General features: G+C 31.7%; 1 long non-coding RNA gene and 1 pseudogene across 2 annotated transcripts; one reads left to right on the top strand and one right to left on the bottom strand.

The window, feature by feature from the left end:
* The window catches only part of LOC133203329 (uncharacterized), a 139,351-nt pseudogene that overhangs the window by 13,949 nt on the left and 100,165 nt on the right, over positions 1-25,237 (top strand).
* LOC133203331 (uncharacterized) lies at positions 553-1,960 on the bottom strand. Of its 2 annotated transcripts, none has more exons than XR_009723395.1 (3): positions 1,771-1,960; positions 1,032-1,053; positions 553-726 (listed from the first exon to the last, which is right to left on the bottom strand). It is a non-coding gene; the product is annotated as an uncharacterized LOC133203331 (long non-coding RNA). The 2 variants fall into 2 exon arrangements; XR_009723394.1 differs by lacking the exon at positions 553-726 and adding an exon at positions 781-796.

The raw sequence follows: 25,237 nt of genomic DNA, 5'->3' as shown, positions 1-25,237 counted from the left end.
GATTCTTTCTACATCATCAGTTTCACTTTTATCACACGTGTCTGGAGTCTTTCCCCAGCCTTTAGCCGGTTGTGGAAGACTTGGAAAACGGTTTCGTAGCATTTGGTACATCAGCGTCACATCAAACGATTCAGAGCAGGGAATAGATTCATCAGCTTAGAATAATAAAGGAAATTACTTGACTGAAGATTTATCCGGAAATAAGATTATCTCCTATCAACCATCTAATGCTGTGCGGCTGTCTAAATATCTAAAAATTCTATCCATGTTTTGACAATGTGAACATTTCTGTTGCCATTTCTCTTTTGTTATTACAAATTTTGTCAATTTCATTATAATGACAATCGAAAAAATATTATAGTTAATCAAAATTCTTAACGGATTTCAGAGTCAAATGTGGTTATCACATGGTTTTTGAAATTTTGAAATTTTTCTCTATTTTACGTAACTGACATTGTTATTGTAAATCAGAAGATTAAGTGCAAAGAAATACATTACCCAGAAACAGCCGAGCAAACTGATCGTCATTTAAATGGAAAGCTTTTTTCACTTTGTTCTTTCTTGATGACATGTTGGCAAGGTCTTGTGTTGGGAATACCGTATCAAAATAAATCTGTAAGGCTTTTCGGCCAACCTTGGTCAACTTTTCAAATTTTTGGAAATGGAATTTCAACAGCGCCTCCTCATAACAGTGGATAAAGCTGTCTTTATGCGTATTAGCAACTTCTTATAGAAAAATATTTTATGCGTATTAGCAACTTCTTATAGAAAAATATTTTATGCGTATTAGCAACTTCTTATAGAAAAATATTTCATGTTCGTATATATATATATATATATATATATATATATATATATATATATATATATATATATATATATATATATATATATATATATATAATTTTTAAGTCGCTACTCTTTTATTGACTTTTTCTTTGAAAGCTTGCGACATTTGCCAGCATTAGAAATATTTTCAGAAGCGGAACATCTTAAAATTATCATTATATATTGTAAAAAAAAATACTGACCTGTCTCTGGTACATTACAATCCTAAAAAATATAAAAACATATAAATAATCTAATATATGCAAATAAGTATATCTTGAACATTTCGAATTAAGTTATGAAATAAACTATTTTTTTTAAAACTCTACATCTGTATATTTTGTTAGAATAGTTGGGATTACTTTTCATCGTTGTGTTATGTCTCATGCAAATAGAGGGCTCATATTGGCGCATTCTATGAATTTTTAGAATTAAAGGCTGGTCAATTATAGAGTTAAAATTAAAATACCTCACATTTGGAATTAAAAAAAATATGCGCAAATAGCTTGAGTGGAGTTGACATTTAGTAATTTTATAAGATGATTTTGAGGAATTTTTATTTTGATATGTGTGTGTTAAGTTTCCTATCTTTGGATGGTCATATGATTGTGGATGTTAAATGTTGATTGTAATGTTTCATATAAGTTAAGAACAGACAGATAAATTACTGCTGTCCGAGAGACATTAGGCAATCTGTATAGCAAGGAAAAATGTCCAAGATTTATAGATGATTTTTCTTTCTTTTTTTTAAAATGAGAATAACATTATTTTGTTGTGTTTATGGAACATTATACAGCGATACATCTTGTTAAACCAATATATGGTAACTAAGGATCATTAAAGGAATTCATTTCTCAATTCTTAAAAGCATTTGATTTCCTAGATCTTAACCTTTAGTGCACGTAACGATTAAAATTGAATCAAAGCCTCAAATAAATTCACCTTCTTCCAGTATCCAACCAAATAAGGTTCACTTAGAGTATGGGTAAGTTCATGTCGTGGACAATTAATTTCACCTTTCTGTGAATTTCTTTCTCTGCTACAAAACAGTCGTCGTATTCTCGAAGAACATCATTCATTGAACACTGATATCCTACAGTGTACATAAGTTTCGTGTGAATTCTTCCAGTGAGTTCATCTAATAATCGCTCTATAATTCCACGCACTTCCAGTGTTAATACTTTTTTGACAGTAATGTTGCGAAACACTTGAAGTTGTATTGAAGTGTTGTTTACAGTAAGAGCAACAATGTGCTCCTTATAATGAAAACAAGCAATGTTTTTAAACAGGCACAGTCCTTCGTCATTCAAAACTCTCCATTCCCGTGTCATACAAGCAACAATAAGACGAAAATAAACAAACCACGGCAAGAATGGGAATCTAAAGACCAAGACTGATGTTTTATTTTGACATTTTCTTAAACACTCCTCGTGTGCAGCGTCGAATGTACGTTTATTCATGCAAGGTATGTAATGGAAGTCCGAGTTCAGTTTTACAAAAATCAATCCAAGGCGCTGCATGTATTGGAGAATACTTTTTTGAGTCGAGTTATCTAATCGTCTTGATTTCCAAATTTTTTGGAGAAGCGAATTCGAAAGATATCCGTTTTGGTAGAAATTCATCCATTTTTCATGATCTCTTACAAGATCTAAGGCATGGTTTGGGTCTGTGATGATATTCTTAAAGGCATCAACAAACCACTGGATGTCAATTACGATATTTTCAGAAAGACATTCCTCGTCAAAATGCAGAATAATTCCAATATCATGGAAAAGTTTCAAAACATCTTGAACATTTGTACTTTTTTCTTGTATATAATACAAAAATTCACTGGAAACTGCCTTTCGAGAGAGCATTCTTTCTGTTGATTTGAGTTTCCTTAGGATAACTTCACATATTGCCCAGTCTCTTGGAATAGTTTCCTTCCATCGGTCTTCTTTGGCAATTGAAACAATACATTTTTCTAAATCTAAAAATTGGTCAAGACATTGTTCATCATTTTCCAGAAATCCTATAATGAAGCACCTCTTTCTGTTCAGGTGTACTTTGAGATTTTCATCATGACGTAAATGGTCCAAAATTCTTCTGTAAAATTCGTCCGAAGTCTAAAAACCAGAAAACACTAAAGGAAAATCCTTGCAAAAATTGTATAATCTCAAGTAGGATTATGCTGTTTATATTGAATTTCCTTCGACTTTAGACTAATTTTGATACGAAAAAAAGTAAAAATAACGAAGAACGATCAATCTGAAAAATCTATATGCAATGCAAATTGTGAGCAGAGCATAAGATCCCCTTGGATATTCTAAGGTGGGATTAGGTGCCTAGGAGAAATAAGCATCCCCTGTTGACTGGTACCATTCACTTCGAGCACTTAGTATTGGTCAGGTAGAGGATATAATATGTAATTAATTTTTTTTTTATAGAAAATAGTCTAACAATTGGCATGAAACATGTCAGTCAACATACGACCTAATGGTAGATTGTATTTGCAAACAAGGCCATTATAACGATCATAGAAATTTCAAAATGCTGACTTTAAACGAGTGTGTTGAAAACCCTGTAATTACTTATTACTTACTTATAATAGATTCAATTATATATAATATAATAGAATAATAATATAATAATGTTATATACGTATCATTAAATTGTATTCAAGGTTCTTGATTTTGCAGTAGCTTAGTTGTCTATCACCTACGTATATTATTATTGAGGTATAGCCAATATATGACTGAACAAGACGTGCTTTCCAAATTCAGATGTTCAGTTTTTAGAAGCATCTTGTAAACTCATGAAATGAAAGTAAGCCTAAAATCAAACTCATATTTTAAAAGAAAATATAGCGGAAAAATATCTAATTTGTACATTACCGTTGTAGACTTCAAACAAAAGAATAAAATGTTTTTACAGAATAGATGTGATATTTTTACCTGGTGTTCAGACCTGTCGAGATGAGTTCCAACGAGAATGACGGGGACATCCTTAGCACAGTAGAAATGGATAGATTTCATCCAGAACAAAAGGTATTCTGTTTTAAATGAACGTCAGTTCAGTTACTATTTCATTTACATGTACACAGGAAATCCAAGGGTTTCTTGAGTAAACGCCATAATATTATCATTTATTATTCATTATTCTATACATGTAATAATAGATTGGGAATTAAAAACGAACGCCTTTATACATCTTTGTTAAATTTGTAAAATCCCTATTGAATAGGTATATTTGAATCATTAAATAAAGTTAATCATACTGACTGATCTGCCTTCACGGAATATATACAATTATTTGAGATTATTGATAATTGTTAGCACATTCTAAATTTCATCTTTCAAATTACATGTAACTTACATCATCTTTTCCATGAAGTGTTTTAATGCATTGAATTTAAGACCAAAATGTATTTTTTCGCAAATTGCATTAAATTCCAGATCTGATAATCAATGACTGCAAGGATTTTTTTTACACAGAAAAGGCTTAAGCATATGTGCTAAAAATATATTATATTTTCATGATGCCGATCCTTTTTTAGATGCCGATAGTTATGCCAGCTGTATTCTGGTGCTTACTTTGCTTACGCTGTTTTGTATATCAAAATACTGTGTACAGGATTATTTTCGCCCTTTTCACAATTGCAAACAATTTTGCCCCGTTTTAATTTCGCCCGATCACAGATTTGTTTAAGAAATAATTCTTTTTCTTTGAATTCGCCCCGTCTTAAATTCGTCCACTTATGTCCAGGGCGAAAGGGGCAAAAATAAAACTGGGGCGAAAATTTCCCTGTATATAGTATTTACATTCACTCTTTAGGCGCATTGCTAAGAAATCCTTATCGCATGCAACATGTTTCTAGACAGAATTTTTGAAGCATGGTTTAGATTAACAAAGAGATGTACCTCCATATGTCCAATCACCAAACATGGTTCCCTCCTGGTCACACAACGCCTTGTCAACCTTGTCTTTAAATGACTTTGACATATCTATCACTAGGATGTAAAAAGCTCTTCTGCTGAGGTAGACTTGATGACAAGCGTAGTAGGCACACTGTCCTCCAAAATCCAGAACACTCAGAAGTGTTTTCCCTTCCTTATTTGATTCGTCCGTCAGAGCTAGATGAAAAGAAAATTTGCATACACGATTAAACAGACGTTTAATGGATATCTTAGGGCTGTACCAAAACTCCTAAGACAAACATAGTTTTGTAAGAACCCAGTGTCATAAATTAACGAAACTTCGTACATATATAAAACCAATTTATGGACAAACATTAAGTAATTACACAAATGAACCCTAGTTAAATACATTATTTTCTTATCTGATCTAAGAATACAGCGCAGTACCCAATTATTGCACTTGAAAATCGGTATATGATATTTGAAATTTTATGAGAAAGTATTCACTACTCAAAATTTCAGAAATAGAAATAAAAATTCTTAATATTGCATTGTTAACTACCTTTCCTCCGATTTTATTGTGTATGCTTTGATTAATACAAATTTCATAACATTTTGTGTATTTGAAAGCTGACGTCGAAAAATTGTTGCTGGTTGACACAGGCGGCGCACTGGACTTTGAAAAAAAAAAATGTTCAGAACTTGAATTCACTCCTAAAAAAACGCCGAACACATACATTTTTGGTACACATGAAAATGAATTTTGGTCCTTAGTATATTAAAATGGCATATTCGGTTTTTCTAACCATGTTAAGAAGAAAAATAAAAAATAATAATAAAACCAGCCGAAGAATCGGTCAAGAAATTATTGTAAAAGTGACGCTGTGCAACTTCTTATGAGAAGGCAGACGAAACACATAGCGTTTTTAAAATCATAATTACAGAATACATATACATGTATATGGACACATTATGTTTGTATATTTTAATGTTAAACCATATAACAATTAAGATATTTCACATTTATTTCTATAATCTTTATGTTGACTCAAAGAATTCGATTGTGGTAAATCACCCCCCCCCCAAAAAAAAAAAAAAAATTAAAAAAAGAACAAATTCAAATTGGTAACGTTATGTATATCGTTTATGACGTCGGAGAATGCTCCGGGCGTTACCTAACGATAAAGCTGCAATTCTAATTACTTGAATTATTTTAAAGTAATCATATCAAAACTTTGAAATTCATCATCCAACAACATGCTTTATCTACCCAGCTCAGTAAATTTTATAAACTCCCCTACTAATGTGTTCGGAACCTTTTATTTTTCAGTGTCCCGCAAATTATACCCGAAGAGCAAGCGGTAGCTCTGGCGAGATATACAGAGAAGCTGTGAATGGATAATGGTCAATTATTCACGGAAGTAACTAGCAAGGAGACATGGTAAAGAGAAAAGTTATGTTAGATTTCATTTTTTCACCACTGTATCATATCAGTTGGAATGTACTTTAATCTCTCTAGAATTCATTCAAACTACTTCAACAAGTATTCTTTAAGACATTATTTACTGCAGTTATATATTACAATTTCTTTTTTGGACAAGGAACATGCTTGCAAAGGAACTATACTTTCAGGCGTCAGACTAAATTAACCTGCTAAAAGAGGTACACTGTATTATGGATTACTACGAATACGACAGGAATATAAATCTACTCCCAATCGGAAGAACGAAATGATTTTTTATCCAGGCATATCATAAATAAAGAACAATACAAATATCAGGTGAATTATCTGTTTAAAGACAAAGGACATACGTGTTCCGTGTATTATAAGAAAAAACTGTTGGCCATGCATTTGAATGCTAGGAGATGCTGCTTGTTTTCCTTATCCTTAAAGCGCTGCATAATCTCCAATAAATCAAACACAATATATATGATATTTGCTTATTAACCTCAGTTATCTGGACACAAACCGGGCCGTCTTCTAATTCTCGTAATTTTTTGTTTTGATGCTGCTGTGACGCGACATGACGTCATCGTCACCGAAACTCTTTGAGAAAAATTATTAATAACAATATTATGAAAAAAAAGAATGTTTTCATACTGATTTTAACTCTTGAATGTTTTTCTTATTTTTCTTAAGTTCTTAAAATTCTTTTTAAGAGTTAACATTGTTCTTGAAATATATACACTAATAGAGAAATTTCGCTTTGTCTGAATGTAAAACACCCTAGCCTGAAGAGATATCATTCTTTGTAACTATATGCAAAAAAATAAACAAATAAACCTGTATAAAAAAGTTCATTTTTTTCCGAGATGAAATCACCCTAGCCTGAAGAGATAACATTGTTTGTAACTATATATGCGAAAAAATAAACAAATAAACCTGTGTAAAAAAGTTCATTTTTTTTCCGAGATGAAATTAAATGCCAAGTTTAATCTGTTCACGGTAAATATGTGGGGACTATCTTATTCTTTCAATTTTTCATCATACCTCTAGAGTTTTGTCAAAAAAAAAATATTTTTTAGGAAAGAAAAATAAAACCACGTGTTTTCCTTTTGTTCCTTGGAAATCAGTTTTGGGATGTGTGCAAATTCTGTTTTCTAACTAACAAGAAAATTATTTACGAGTATATTTATAGCAACTTTCAGTTCTTGACTTCCATATATGGAAATCGTCCAGACCTGATCAGTGACAACAAATTACAAACATAATATCAAGATATGAGGCGAAAACCCACTTCTTTTCTTTGCTTTCTTTATGAGAGTATGACCAGGACATCTTAATTTCTAATCTTTAGTTTTTTTTTCCGCAGTCCATTTCTTTTCGCATCGTAGATTGATTTGAACCATGTGTTCGAAGTAAAATGTAAACACGTAGTAGGCAACGTACTTTGCTATTCATCAATGATAGGACAATTGTTCCTGGTAGAAACTCTGTGTGCAATAACAACAATAACAGTATCAGGTATACAGAGATTAGTTTTTGTAGTAGAAAACACTTTTTTCATGGTTCATGTATATCTAAAAGAAAAAAAAAACTATCTAAAGTTCGGAGCAAGGGGGCTGCAAGGAGAATGTTTAGCAATTGCTCTGATAGTGGTCAAGCTGAGAGAGCAATTGTTATTCATTATGTCGTGTTCTCTGAATACTTTTTTACTGTGTATTCCTTGTATGTTTTGAAATTTGCATCATATCAAAAACATCATTATTTTAAATACAAACATCTTAAAGAATCTTGATCTTGTGAAACCTCAAAGATGTCTTCGTGAACCTCTAGTCCGATTGTTGACTTCACATCTGTTATTTCCTCCATTTTTTTTTCTCTGCAGACGTTTAAGCAGTGTAGTTTTACCAGCCCCAGCACATCCTACAATCATGGCACGAGCTCTGTGTATAATCTGAGTTCCTTTTCTCGCACACTCTACGTATCTACATCGTGCATCATAATCCCAGTCAAATAACTCCCTAGGGACCTTAACTAAAATTATAAATCAGATAGAAATCTAGTCTTTCCCTTTTTTATTTGATAATCTAAGATAATCGTTTTTTTAATTAGTAATTAAAAAGCTGAAACAAAAAGATGCTATCATTACTTGGTTTTCGAGCTCTAACGCATAGAAATGTCCATACATTTGCATATCAGATGATTTAAAAAAATATATTAATTTTTTTTATTTTTATATTTTTTTATGTCATCATTTCGCAAATTCTTTGATTGTTACAATGACCTTCTTAGCAAATATAATATATCATGTGACTGATATATTCTTACCAATTGTTAGGCCTTTGTTGTTATACATAATTTGACGAAATATTTCGTTTACCTAATCATCATAATTACATGGGATCTATGTCGGATATGATCGGTCGGTGGGGGTGCTTACTCCTCTTAAGCACCTGATCTAACCCTCTGGAATTTCCAGATGTCCGTATTTTATGCCCAGTTCACAGATTTGTATTGTTTGTAGGTTTGTTTTAGAAAGATAACTGTTCGTTATTTTCATCTTTTTCGTTCTTAAATTAAGAACAATTTGTGAAATATTAATCCACGAAACAACATGTGACATTTAACCAAACTCTCCTTCGTAAAGTACCTTTATGTTTTTATTACGTACTAGTAGATGGTCAGCAGAGTCCGGCCCATACTGTTACAGATATATTTTGGTAGCTTGTTAAATATCAGTTGTTTTTAACACAACATTTCTGCTGAAAAAAAATCTCGGAAGGAATCATTATTTTAGGAGATAAAGGGTTTGCAATGCTTCTAATTTCCTTAGTTGTCATTAAATGAACGATTTGAAATACATACACATCCTGATTTTGTTGTTTCAGTGGTTCATATTTCTTAGAGATCTACAAAATATGTTCATTAGAAATTGTTTCTTAATGCATGTATACATGTACGTACAATTACTGAATGATGTTTTGACTTCAAGAATCGCCTATAAATAATTTTTTGTGTTATTTTATGGATAACATTTCTTTGAAATATATTTTCCTACTTTCGTTGTATGTCTATTTTGTAACAAATTCAAGTGAGAATATATTGGAAAATGTCTAGATACGTCAATATTTAAACGCTACAAATATCCATCAAGTGACGTGAAATTTATTTGAGTGTCCCAGTTTTTCATTGTCACTTGAATGAACTCCAAGTGACATGATGTAAACAAGTGAATGCAACCTAATAATATCAACTTTACCGTTTGATATCACTTTTCTCCTTCTTTCTTCGGTGCAGTTGTCATTATCGTAATCCCCTTCGTCCATCATAACGTGAATTATAGCAGTTAACCCAAGTCTCTTAATTAATGCGTCCTCCATCTTCTATGGTAAGTATAGACATCGCTTATTTTCACCTTTAGAGTACCTCCAAGTACGTACGTACTCTAACAAAGAATCAACGGACGACAGTTTGATGTAGCTTTCATAGTCCTCATCAGTTCTCAGACAATTCATCACAAAGTAACCCATCACCTGATGGCGGACATTATCTGATTTAAATCCCAAAACTTTTGTTTCTTTTTCAACTGTTATATTTTTGTCTTGTTTCTCCATTTCATCAATTGTGTCCGAAAACGTATCCATTTCAGCATGACTTAATGACGGAAAGGCGTTCACAACCTCCTGGTTTTTCTCCTTGATAGCATTAGCGCTGATTTTATAGTTTTCTGACAACAGGATGGTACAAAGTATGCTTGATTTTAAGGGAGTCAGGAACAGGCCGTCCATTTCTTTAATTTCTTTAATTAAATGGATAAAAATGTTAATAAATAAGGTGCCATGATATTCTCAATACATTGAAAAATCTGCTTCTTCAAAATGGACGATATGCAAACTTGATCTGTAAGTAATCAAGGTAAAGTCACATACCAAAACTCAGCGCAATATCTGCAAGCGTTTAGAAAAAAATTGCGGAAAACCCGTCAACAAATTCCATCAAAAAACAATGAAGCGGAACAAATGCAAACTAGATCTGTAACTCATCAAGACACACTTACATACCAAATATCAACTCAATATTTGCAAACGTTTAGGCAAAAAGTGCGGAAAACCAAGTGGGACAAACTGACAGACAGACAGAAGGACAGCTAGACGGACAGAGAGACAGAGAGATAAACGGGCTTTATGATTATTTTGTCTACGTGTTTCTCTTCCCGGCCAGTTAACAGGTCGACAAGGGACTGTTACTACTAGGCAGGATTTCAATTCTTGGATTACAGTGTCCGCAGGATTGGCTCTGTTTGTGATTCTTATCTTTTATAGGTATTGCCAGATAAATCACGTTTCGTTATCTTCACAATATTTATTTCTAATGGAAGAATAATTCGTGAGTCAAAAACACGCTGTCAACTTTGACTTCTTTTCTAGATTGGTAACAGATAATCCATCAAAAAACAGGAATAATCTTGTTCTTGTTCATACCTGTTAAGAATATTTAAATATCAAATAGGAGTGCATTGATAAAAATTATTTGGCTTCTATTTAGAATGAAAAGGGTGAACAAACAGTGATCGATCTCATAAAAACTTCAATCAATAGAAATATGAGAAGATGCATTTACTTCAATAATTTATAAAAACTTATACTTCCCTTCAAAGTTTACGAAATGTCAGAAACTTATAATATTTAGACTAACCTGTGTTACTAAATGGAAATATTGTGTTTGCAGAGTAAACACATTTTAACCTCTCAGTAGGAAAAGTGTCAGCCCATCCAATAGGATCCCTTATCTCCATCAGTCGGCACCACATTAATATGAAATGCCCGAGCTTCTCCAAGATACCCGGATTAAAACATCCAGGAGGAAGTATATCTATAAACCAGAAAAAAACAAGATCATTTATCTGATTAATTTAAAACTATTAAAGTCATTGCATTACTGAATTTTTTACTCCCAGATTATACGATTTTAATTTCTACTTCTCCTAATTCTCAAATAAAAGATTCATTTTCAAAGCCAAAAAAGTATATACGTAGGCTTTTTTGAAATATTTTTTCCCCTAATAAGTTCATTTAAATTATCAAAAGATGTGTTGATGAAATTAAATAAACACCTAATTTTGAATTTCTCTCTAACGAAAGAACGTAATAGAATAATGTGATCATTTTAAAATTACAACAGAAAGCTTAATGAACCACATTTGCAATACATAATGCAATATATATATATATATATTTTTTATACATTTACATTTGCAAAAGTTTTCCCTCATATAACACTTATTAACACCTGTATATGAACAGGTTCGTCAATTGACCCTAAACTGAGTGCTAAGTCATAATGAAATATGAAGATAACGGACAGTAATCAGTCTCAAAAGTCCATTGAAACAATACAGATTTGGAGCAGAGCAAGCATGGACCTCTAAAAAAAACATCAGAGGTGGGATCACGTGCCATGGAGGAGTGAACATCCCCTGCCTACCGGTCACACCCGCCGTGTTCTCCTTGTCATGATCGGGAAATAAACGGAAAAATCCTTAGAAAATTCAGTGTCTTAATAATGGCCTAACAATTAGTTTGAAAAAAGTCAGTCAGCATTTGACTTAATGATAGGTTTTATTTGCTGACAAGTCATTGTACCGACCATAAAACTTGCGAAATGATGACTTCAAACGCGACTGTTGATATCCTTGTTTCATTAATTTGTTTATTAATAGCTTGCCTCGTTTTAGAAATTGTTCACACGTAGACCATGCTCTTGCGTATCAAATTAACAGAGAGAAAAATACGATCTATGTGAATTTCATAGTGACATCTTAAGTGATCAACACATTTAATTTATACCGTTGAGGTTTAAAAATATTTACTTTTGCTGTTTTTTAGTAAACTACCTATGACATTAATTTGAATGCCATTTCGTGTGTACTCACGCGTAGAAATGTACACTGAGAAACTCGCGCTAAAGTGACGTAACAATGAGGCTAACGAGACGTTAGTAAAAATACAACGATATAGAGCAGCGAGAAATTAAAACATTGAGTATATTTTTGTGGTTTTAAACATGTAAAATGTAAATATAAGGAATGTTTTCAAGTTTAGTATGAATCATTGGTATGTAAATCACACAGACATATGAAGGCATATTTTCCATGAAACGCTAGCATTTTATGAGTTTAAAACTATAGTACCAAACTATTGTAATAATTCAGTCACAAATGTAAATATAAGTAATAAGGTATTATTTTTGAACTTTTATCGGAATGTATTTAAGGGTTGACATTTGATCAAATCTACCATAAAGCCTGAAGGACCCATATTTACATCACGATAAAAATTTTAAAATGATACCTTATTTCTTAAATAATGTCCACACAACCTCGTATTCATATATATGTTTGTTCTCGCAAGGTTAAATGCAATATATTAGTATTAAAAATGTAACTGTAAAGTAATCTACATACCTTTGCCTACTATTCTGTACAAAAGGTCTTTTATTTCGCCTGATTGCTTTTCTTTTGCCTCTGTTTGGGACTGGACTATAATTCTCATTTAGATATAGGACAAGCACCACGTGAACTTTTATCTGAGTTGAAGATATGCACCTCTGTATACACAAAAATATAGAGAAATCTGAGGCAACCTGCATGAAGAATTCCTTGTCTATGTCATTCAGCAGGCAATCTTCTTTGTAAGATTTCATTATTTGATATCGTTTCTGAGATGAGATACAGACACGATTATCGTATCTGGTATGGACCACCAGATTTCTGTTCACGAGTTCCTCTACTGTATCCCTGACATCAATGTTACCCATAGAGAGATAGCCATCCATAGAGGTGTAAGTATCATCATTATAACACAGAAACAAGGTGTAGAGAACAACACGCTGATCCTTTGATAAATCTGATAATGATTCTATTGAGCATTCATCTAAAAAAAAAAATTAATATCAGTTTTCTTACATTTTCTTTAACTAACAAAAGGAGTTCAATTTTGAGCATTCAACACTTAATTAATTGTGGTGTACCTAAATATATATTTAAATAGCAGTCGTTACAATATATAATAACATGACATAAATTGCAATTTAATCTTTTCTGCAACCGTTTAGCAAAAAGTCACAACATTAATGATAATAATAAATAGCAATAATAAATAACAAAAAAATAAAATTAAAAAAATTACCATTTACATGTATAACATTATACAAAACTATTGACACAAGACCCTTTTACCCCAGACCCCATTGTTTATATAAGCATATTTTAACTAGCTTTGTTACATAATAAATCTTACATACATTTTAAATATTAAGGACATTGGCAAGGTTCCTGTTTATCGTATAGAATTTCTCAAGAACTCTTGAGTAGGTTTAATTGTACTAAACAGGCTATATTCTGGATCGTTTAACCTACCAATCCAACCTTCTTTTTTAGATTTCGTTAAATCAGTGTTTTTACAATTCTCAATGCATTTTCTATGTAAAATGCTGATAAAAGGGACCTACATAAATTTTCACCATAATATTTTTCCAAAACCCATTTATTTCATACAGTTTTTGTATTATATACATTATTGTATCTTCATTTCTTATGACTTCTAGAAAATTTGGCTGAAAATGTATATATCGGAACAAGACATGGATATATCGGCACCGATCATTATTTCTGAGTTGCTTCCCTTAACAGCTAAAATTGATCAGGAGACTGGTTGATTGTTTTTATCACGTAACTGACTGAATTGGTTGAAACACATTGTCATATAAATATTGGCATGGTTTTATTTTTATTTTTTATTCGTAGTTACTAAATGCTGCTTCCTTCATACAACCTACGAACTGTTCTCAGTCGGCCTACCTTTCAGCATACATGTATGTCACATCTTTGCCCTTCCCAGCATACCGAGCATAACTATGGTAAATGGCGACCTTTTAGCTCTTTGTCCATGAATACAATGTACAACAAAGCCATTACTACTTTTCTTTCTTACTGTATAGAAGATTCTACCCGTTGAAGGAAGTACACGTGCTTTTGTTTACCTCTGTAACATACGCTTTATTGGTTTCATCCGCTTAGAGAATTCTACACGGGAGATCACTCTCAATCACTATTTTATAAGTGAAAAAATCCAAGTATTAAACCCTTTTTCTCCGGAAAACCCTGACTTGCCAATGTCCTTAAATACATTAATTCTTTCATATCTAAATTTTTGCCAAAAAAGGTTTTTGCAATCTCGATTTCTAGGGGCCAGTGTTTTTCCGAGCTTGCCGGAAAGGCCCGAGTTTTAACTTTTAGTGTACACTTTCATCCAAATCAGTAGAGCGCTTTAAACTTAAAGACGACAAGTTTGGCTTTCCAGAAAGCCTGAAATGTCATCTCTTTGGCTTCATTAATGTCACAGAATAAACAGTGGAATGTTATAGTATTTTCTCAGCTATTACAGGCAGTAGTATCGCTTTTAAAAAAAAAAATGGGGGGTGGAGGACAGAAAAAAAAAATCGACGATTTATCTGAACAATCTTTGACGAGGGGAAAAAGGGGCTATACAAACTCAACATTTTCATTTCTTGGAAGGAGGGATTACAACTTTTCCGACAAACATATTTTATATTATAATACATTCTCATGGGATGATTTGACGTACCATACTGCAACAAAAGGTGGAAGAGGGGTCAAGGGTGCGCCTTTTCAATGTTTGGGGAAAAAAGTAAAAGGGGACGGCCCTCCTGGTGCTATGTGCCTGTGTTATTTTACATGTTGTAAATATGCTTTATTCAGTTTAAATATATTTTGTATAATGTCTGTAAAAAAATTCTAACCACTGAGAAATATTTGTAAGAATTATTTAAAGGCATATATTGCGCATTTTTTTTTATAAGTTCAGACTACCTAAATTAAAAAGATCTTTCTATTTGTTTTATTACTTTATATAAAAATAGGACTTTCTTGTAAATTACACAATTTAAATCAATCACGTTTCAAAGATATTAGAAATTTAAAACAATAACCGATTTATTTACCGATTCAGATTTTAATTAACAGACACAGTTTTTTTTAATCAGTCAAACTATGGAAACATGAGGTTATTCAAGTTCAAAATCGGTGAAAAATTTAATATAACGTAAATAACATATATCATGTTTAGCTACATCCAATCTCGTATTTTTATTTTTTAGCTCGGATACGCCATATATAGCTTTAACAATTATTCCGAAAGAAGAAGCTAAAAAAACTTAGCGTTCCTTTTGACTTCAGTTCTTAGCCGCCTCCTACGGCAGCAAAGAAGTTTTAAAGCGCCAACTTAAATTAATCTGAATCTGAATTAATTCACAAGACTTTCCTTATTTTCCTTAATCGTATCCTCTGAAGTGACTTGGTCATCGAGCCACTGGGATTTGATTGATTATCGAGCCACTGGGAATATCAAGAGAAAAATTGAGACACTCCTGCATCATGCCCTTCTGCAGATTCATGTTCTAACGCTATATTATGTATAATATAAGTACATGTACATGTATAAGCTCCTGGGGAAAAAATCATGCAAAGAAAGGTAATAAAATTGAAAGGTTACCATTTAAAATTAAGTATTTACACACCGAAAAGAACCCCAATCTACCAACCACAAGATGAAACACTTCCTTTAGGTTTGGCTTAAAGGTGGCTTATAGGTCCTTAATGATGGTTTAATGGTTGTCTTTAAGTCACCATTAAGCACCTTTAAGCCACATTTAAGTAATAAATACACCACCATTAAGTAACCATTAAGCTATCTCAAAGTCCTTAATGGATGCTTAAAGGTAGCTTAATGGTAGCTTAATGGTGGCTTAACGGTGGCTTATAGGTGCTTAATGGTAACTTCTAGACAATCATTAAGTCACCATTAAGCCACCATTAAGCCAGACTTATAGGTGCTTAATGTCCAATCTCCATTAAGCTACCATTAAACCACCTTTAAGCCACCATTAAGTCACCATTACGCAGTCGATAAAACTGTTTTTACGGGTTAAATATTATTTTTATAATGATTTCTTCACAAAAATTATATATGTCGAGTTTATAAATTTGTTAATTCGGCGAAAATAATGTAAAAGAAAGAAAATTAAAAGCATTCCCATCAGGAATCGATCCCACGACCTTTAGATTGGAGGGCGAGCTCTTTAACCACTGAGCTATCGAGGCAGTTGTAGTGTGAAAGAAATATAAAACTTTCATTTTTAACAAAACTTGTTTGGAATGGTTAGCGGTACCTGTACATGTATTTTTTTCTGATGTGTATATTTATTAATCAATAATACGAATAGTTATATATATATATATATATATATATATATATATATATATATATATATATATATATATATATATATATATATATATATATATATATATATATATATATATATATATATATATATATATAATTAATTTTTTTTAAAGAAATTTTGATAAAGTTTTATATTACGTAAATATTTCTTAATCGTGGACCGGAGTTCGGTGTGATAGTGTGAAACAACTTTTTGATTTTAAGTAACTGAATTCCTCGTTCTGTTATTCGCAGATTTATAAGCATGAAAAGATTGAAATTCAACAGATATAACAAAATTTTGTAATTAAAAAGGAATATATCATCGAAAGAGAGCGATTGGGAAAAAAGATTATAGTTCTTATAAATATGTTGCGGATATTTACGATTTTTGACAATCTTTGCGTAACAATTAAGTTATAAAATATTTTTGTAACATATCATCTTCAGTTTTAATTCTTTTTATATCACTATGGGTATCAAAATAATTGTCTTTTTGTATACAATCATAATTTCTAATTTGTTATATGCTTGCGTAAATTTTAAGTTTTGTAAAAAAAAAAAAAAAAAAAAAAAAGATCATCAAAATCTGTCACTGTACGTTCCCGCGTATAGTGTCCTGTTAATTGACCGGAGACTGGCGGGGACACCTAATTAAGGTCTATTGTCTAACTAGTCGATATACTGTGCACTGATTATTTTACCCCGCTTCTCAATGTGTATACATCTGGTCGGATATCCTGTTTAATCTGATCGGCTGTTCTTCTGAAAATTGATTTTAAAATAACAATCATTGAAGACCGACTATATTTTGATCAATTCTTACTTCTGCATTATTTTAAATAAATTCTTACTTCTGCATTATTTTAAATAGATTCTTACTTCTGCAGTATTTTAAAAGAAAGGAAAAAAATAATGGCACTTAACCACGAATTAATTCAAATTATTCATGAATTAATTCAATGATTGGCAATATAATCTATACCTATATATTTCTTTTATATCTTAAACATTTCTCTACCCAAAGAAAAATTAAGAGACTTGGAGATATTCCAGAAGAAAATGACTCTAATTACATTTCCTATGAATTCGGCAGTGGAACGTGGCTCTCCAAACACGAAAGAAAAATATGTGATTTTTTTTTAAATTAACTTATATTACGTATTTATGGATAAAAATAATTTTAAAACAAGTATTCAAACAAACTGATTTTAGGGAGCGAAAATTTTAAGGCATTTGGTGAAGCTGTTCTCAGTTCCCGAGTTTATATGCATTGACAAAAATGTTAGAAATAGCGAGGAAAAAAAATGAATTGAATAAGTATTTGCGTAAATGATACTGAAACAACTTCAAACTTAACAAGTTAGTTTAAAGAATTGATACTGGATGCGTTAAGGTGGTTTAATTAAGTTTGGACATTAAGTCACCATTAAGCTGCAGCTTAAAGGTGGCTTAATGGTAGTTTAATGAAGTTTGGACATTAAGCACCTAGAAGCTGCAGCTTAATGGTGGCTTAATGGTCGCTTAAAGGAATTAACTTCTATAAGCCACCATTAAGCTACCATTAAGCCACCATTAAGCGATTGCTTAAAGATAGTCTTTCGTCCTGTGAACATCGATTTTATAGGCTGTTCCATGAGACACACATTTTATAATCTTGACTTTATTTCAGGAATACGAGGAGTGATTTTTTTTTTTACCTTTTCTCATTGACAAAAAACGCAAATTAGAATTGCATAAAGAAAATGATAACAGTTGCTTTGTTTATTAATTCTTAAAATCTGAGCCAGATAAAGAAAACTGTATCTTTTTCCTAAAACTTTTCTACAGGGGTAAATTTAAATAAAAATGAATAGTCCACACATCGGAGAAAATACTCATAATGATTCTTTATGATCTTTATTCCAATGCCTGCAGCACTGAGTTACTTAAATCAGAGACATTTATGTTTCCGCCTAAATTGTGCTTTTAGGTAAAATTTCTTTTCTTCGAAATTAATTATTATTTTTTTGAATAAGTTCTGTTTCATTTTTCATATGTACGGCAATAATTATCGATTGACTAAAGTGCACATAAAAGTAAAGTTTTTGCCATTGTATATATAACACATTCCAAAATCAAAACAGAAAATCTTTTTTTCTGTTTTAGGCATTTTGCCCTTAGGTATTGACAAAATCCAACAAAAAACACAGTTTTATAGGATATTTATTGATAAGATTGTGAATAATCTGCATTTTTCTAATGGAAACACGATCTAGTGTCACAAATAAACTGAAATGTAAATATTTGGAGGAAATATTGACAATTTAGCAAGACTTTACGGGGTAAATTTTCCCCCAAAGAAAATCACTGATTCACATCTTAAAGATAGCAAAAACCTACAGGGTAAATTTCCTCTCAAAAATTAAATTGATACAGTTAACCTAGAGTAATTCAAAGCAAAAGCAACCATTTTTTAGATAGCAAGACTTTACGGGGTAAATTTCCCCCAAAGAACGTATCACTGATGCAGTTTTCACTACTCTTATAAAACAGAGAACATTACACTTTGAAAATCGCAGAACTCTACAGGGTAAATTTCCTCTCAAAAATGACATTGATGCAGTTTATATACAGTGTTTGAAAGCAAAAGCAACCATCTTGATGATAGCAAGACTTTACGGGGTAAATTTCCCCCCAAAGAAAATCACTAATACAGTATTTATGATTCGCTAACATCGCTAAGATGGCAACGATCTACAGAGTACTTTTTCTCTCAAAAATTATATTGATACATTTTATACACAGTATTTCAAAGCAAAAACACCAATCTTGTAGATAGCAAGATTTTACGGGGTAAATTTCCCCCCAAAGAATATCACTGATACAGTATTCACTCTCTTATGAAAGCGAACATTACACTTTGAAAATCGCAGAACTCTACAGTGAAAATTTCCTCTCAAAAATGACACTGATTCAGTTTATATATAGTGTTTGAAAGCAAAGGCAACCATCATCATGATAGCAAGACTTTACGGGGTAAATTTCCCCTCAAAGAAAATCACTAATACAGTATTTCTGATTCGCAAACATCGTGAAGATGGCAACAATCTACAGGGTAATTTTTCTCTCAAAAATGACATTGATGCAGTTTATACACGGTATTTCAAAACAAAAATATCCATCTTTTAGATAGCAAGACTTTACGGGGTAAATTTCCCCCAAAAGAATATCACTGATACAGAATTTATGCTTCACAATATCTTGGCGGTAACGAAAATCTACAGGGTAAATTTCCTCTCAAAAAATATTATTGATACAGTTTATCTTATACGTAGAAAACGCGAACATAACAGTTCGAAAATCGCAGAACTCTACAGGGTAAATTTCCTCTCAAAGATGATATTGATACAGTTTATATACAGTAATTAAAAGCAAAAACACCCATCTTTTAGATAGCGAGACTTTATAGGGTAAATTTCCCCCAAAGAAGATAACTGATATAGATTTTTTGATTCACAACATCTTAAAGATAGCAAAAATCTAAAGGGTAAACTGCCTCTCAAAAATTACATCGATACAGTTTCCATATATTAATTCAAATCAAAAACACCAATCTTTTAGAAAGTAAGACTTTACGGGGTAAATTTCCCCCCAAAGATGGTATCACTAATACAGTATTCAATACTCTTATAAAAGCGAATATAACACTTTGAAAATCGCAGAACTCTACAGGGTAAATTTCCTCTCAAAAATAACATTGATACAGTTTATATGCAGTGTTTCAAAGCAAAAACACCCATCTTTTAGATAACAAGACTTTACGGGGTAAATTTCCCCCCAAAGATATGACTGATACAAAATTTATGCTTCGCAATATCTTGGAGGTAGTAAAAATCTACGGGGTAAATTTCCTCTCAAAAATATTACTGATACAGTTTACATCATACTTAGAAAAAGCAAACAATACACTTTGAAAATAGCAAGTTTGTACAGGCTAAATCCTCCCCAAAGAGTATCAATAATACAGCATATATTATTCAAAGCATGAACAAACATTGCAACTCGATGATAGCAAGACTTTACGGAGTAACCCCCCCCCCCCCCCAACAAAGAATATCACTGATACAGTTTATATAATTCACAAAATGAAACAAATATAACTTTTTGAAAAAAGCAGAACTTTTCAAGGTAAATTTCCTCTCATAAAATAAATTAATCCTGTATATATTGTTTACAGAAAAAAGCATACATTACATCTTGATGACAAAAAGACTCGGGGTGAATTTCATATCAAAGAATATGAATAATATATTATTTTTATATTACAAACGACATTTTTATCTAAATATCATGCAAGCTGGAAAAGCTAAGTATTAAAGTTAACATAATATTACGCCTTCTAAACATAGAAAAACATACAAAAACATAAAAAAAAACCTCTGGCATCTTTCTTTCTCTGTTAAAAAAAAATACGATTTCTTTGTTTAAACAGCGTCCTCCTTTACTATCTTTGACCGAGGTTCCACTACTATGCTTTTCTCTTGGCTGATACAATAGACAGATTGTAGAGTGCATTTTCCGAAGGAAATCTGGCAACCATATTCTGAACGAAACCATAGTCTCCCTATGGATGAAAATTTTAAGTCTCATAAACTTCAATTTCCTAAAGCCTTAGGCTTTTATATATGATTTCTTGAATGACTGGTTTAATATTGCGCACTAGAGTAGATGAAGAGCAGCAGGTGCCTGCTCCGAATTTTTGTAAAACAGTCTTTCTGTTTATATTGTATGGAAATTGCATTCATCTAAAGATCCCCCAACACACACTCATATACACACATACATTTATAAATGTTTCTTTTGAGAATGATGCTCATGCGTGATATGGGTCTAAATCGTACGATAATCAAAAAAGTTAAATGCACTTACTATAGTATTGTATTTGTAATAAGAAAAGTTCAGACAGGACATATATTTACATGTATTACTGATGCCCTCTAGGTCCATCATGGACATTTTTAAGGGGATCGAAGTGAAAAAGGTAACTGATAGCATATGCAGATAGTTTTACTACAACCTAAATGTTGGTTAAGGTGTTTAACATTTCAGCTTCAGTTATTTCACTAATAAAGAAAGCAACCAAATTCCGAAATCCTTATGCTTGGGCATTGGAATTGTAGATCAGGAACGAATTCAAATGCAGATACTTCCAAAAACATACATATATCGTGACATTTATGAAATTGTATATTTACAGTACCCGCATCGTTATTCTTTACAGGATACACGATACGATAGGATACACGCACGATACGATAGGATAAACGCACGATACGATAGGATACACGCACGATAGGACAGGATACACGCACGATAGGATAAACGCAAAACACGATAAACGCAAAACACGATAAACGCAAAATACGATAAACGCAAAACACGATAGACCTGATAAACGATCTTCACGATAGAATAAACGCAAAACCTGATAGGATTGTTTCAAAATGCGAAACGTTTTTGACAAGACGAAAAGTTTTCTTTTTGATATACTATAGTATAATAATTTTAATTACTTACAAAGCCGCAAATCGAAATGATAAAACATTTTAAATTTATCATGATAAAACATTTGAAGTAATTATGCTTTGTAAAAGATATGGTGTTTTTGTCAATAAAATTGATCGTCATCAAGTTCAAACTGTAATTATTTTAAGAATAATTCCACTCTATGATGGAAATTAGGCGAATTTTTTGTGTAATTATACAAATGTCGAAATTCCTTCGAATCGTTAAATTTGAATTTTGAGTCCGTAGACAAGCGAAGTTTTACACCCAAGTGCAATAAATTCACGAAACGCTATAAATATATTCATTATTTTAACAAATAAAACCTTATGAAATTCATAACAAACATTGATTATTTTTACGGAAAAACATTTAAAAAAAGAAATGAAATATTTGGATTCAATATCTTTTGCTAGAAGTCTGCGAAGTATCCAAAATCGCCTTTAATAGTTTGTATTTAATAATTCAAATCTTACAAAAAAAAAAAAATACTAGTCATAATTTAGGAGGGGGGGGGGAGGATTGAAAAATTATTGTTATAATTATTTTAAGGTTAATGCTTTCTTCTCCAAGTTTTTACGAATTTGATTTATATTTTATATAAATTAATTATTTTTTTTTTTACGTTTTTAAATTGCTGAAATTGCAAGTAGAATTGAGACAGACCGTGCACTGGACTGTGAATAATTAATCTCTCCTATATATAAATATATATGCCACACATATCCCGTGCACATAGAAATTATTTACATATTCCAAGTACATTCCAAGTACATACATTGTATATGTATAAATGAGGAAGGAGACCTGCGAAAAAAAATCGAATTTAATAAAATTAATAAACGTCACTAGATCTGTCATCATCTATTATCCGAAAAAATATCGCATTTCCATTCTTTTGTATTTATTTTGGTATTTTTATAGGCCTGTAAGATTAAGCTAGAAGGGAGCATGCAGTCGTATAAATGAAAAAAAAAATGTTACAGTGTACCATCATGTGTAGTATACAGTAGTAATATAATGCTTATATAATATTGCCCATCGACAATAATAATGTCTTTAGCCAGTTTTGTTTGCTTTTCAAAACATTTCTTTTTAGACACCACCCCCTCCCCCCGGCCGCCCCCCAAAGAAATGATATTGCTTTCTTAGCGTGCTTGTGTTATAAGCATTTACAATAACAGAATTTGTATCTACTTTAGATACGTGTAAACTAAGCTTACAATGTATATGAATATATTTATTGGGTACTTAAACTTTGTATTAAACAACATTGAATGGTTACGTACACTTGTGTACAACATATTTGAACACACACACAAAAATAAATAATAAAACAATTTCCACAATTTGACAAGTGGATTTTCGGATTGAATAATTGTCAATTATTGTTATTAGACTTTGTAATAATTGTTACAAAACTTATCTTATATAGGACAACATCGGCAAAATTAGACAAAACTTTGTAAATTATGAAAGTCTTAAACCCATTTGAGGCACAGTCAGCGGGGAAGGGGGAGTCCATAACCCCCCCCCCCCCCAATTAACACGAATAAAATTAAATACAAGGTATTTACCAGTCTTGTGTGTATCACCGCAGAACTGGGCGATTTTTTTTTCATGTGTTTTGAGACGCTTTTACATGAAACAACGACAGACAACACAGAAAACCCCAAGATCCAGAAGTACCGCAAGCACATTTTTTTTATTTGATCACACCAATCAAGTCTATGACTGTAAACCTATAAAAATTACATAAAAATATACAAATGAACTAAATCAACGGAGTTTGGAGGACAAACCTTGCCTATATTTTATTTGGTTCAATTATTTAATTCTTAATCTGTAACAGAAGTGTACATTTACCAATTTTCTTAGTATAAAATCTTTAATTGTTAATTAAGTGTTGTTCATAAAAATTATGAACAATATCCAGAAAATAAGTAGATGTATTTCATTGAAACCCAGTAGGGTTCAAGGTAAATACTTGACACCAGGTGAGAGCTAGAGTTCAGGTATGTCTATGTTGAATACACACGGGCCGGTCATGTAGGGGAAAGGGGGAGGGGGGTCTTGACTTGACAAGAAGACAGTGTACTGATTAGGCAGGTAGGTGTCAGTTCTCTTGTCACGGGAGCGCTTCCACCTGTCACTAAGTTACGGTATATATTACTTCATCTCCGCGCCGAAGTAGGTAGGATGTATAATAAAAATTTGTATGGTTTTGTTTATTTATTTATTTATTTTTTACATCTTCTAAATGCAGTAGTTAAATATGAATGGAAAACATCTATATTATAATATATATTTATCAGAGAAAAATAATAATACAAAGGAACAACAAAACTTGCGCGCATAGAATTTATGTTTCCGTTATTGATAAAAAGGATAGCCTTACTAAAGATACTGATATTTTTTTATTCATAATTTATTTTTTGCACACATACCTAATGTTTTATGTTTCTATAATTATCAAAACAAAGTTAATAAACGTGTCGCTTTTGTGACTGACTGTGTAAAGGGATTATAATATTTCTATCTTTGACAAAAATATTTCTTACATATCGACAAATTTATTTAAAAAAAAAAAACTAATGACTCAAATAGAAGATCGATTATTTCATGTACAAAAATAGAATTTGACTTTCGATTTAAGTTCTCTGCTTGGTGACGGTACTTGACGTTTATTTATTTATTTATTTATTTTCTTTAAAAAATATACCAGAGTTAGAGTATTAATTTCTCTTTTTGTTTAACAGTTAGATTAATCCGAAATAAATTAACAAAACGAAAGATGAACCCGAGATATCTCGGTTGTTTCTTTTCAAAGTAAAGATAAAAAGCGAGGGTTTCCGAATGCACACGATAAACGCAAAACACGATACACGATAGAACCTGATAAACGATCTTCACAATAAACGCAAAACCTGATAAACGGAAAACACGATAGAAAACGCAAAACCTGATAAACGGAAAACACGATACGATAGGATACGATAGGATACACGCACGATACGACAGGATACACGCACGATACGATAGGATAAACGCACGATAGGACACGATAGAATTGTAAAGAATAACGATGCGGGTACTGTACCTTGATTGTTCAAGATTTGGACTTGAATTTGTATTTCAGTTCCATCACAAAGCAGTCTCTTTTGTATCGAATCGTCGATAAAAGTACACTTTTGAAACACTCTTAAAGTACTTGCGTG

This window comes from Saccostrea echinata, unplaced genomic scaffold (genome assembly GCF_033153115.1).
Source record: "Saccostrea echinata isolate AGI-Se365-2 ecotype Australia unplaced genomic scaffold, CSIRO_AGI_Sech_v1 ptg000050l, whole genome shotgun sequence".
In the NCBI taxonomy this organism is placed as follows: domain Eukaryota; kingdom Metazoa; phylum Mollusca; class Bivalvia; order Ostreida; family Ostreidae; genus Saccostrea; species Saccostrea echinata.
Note: the sequence above shows the minus strand (reverse complement) of the source record. Positions and strands in the feature narration are given on the sequence as shown.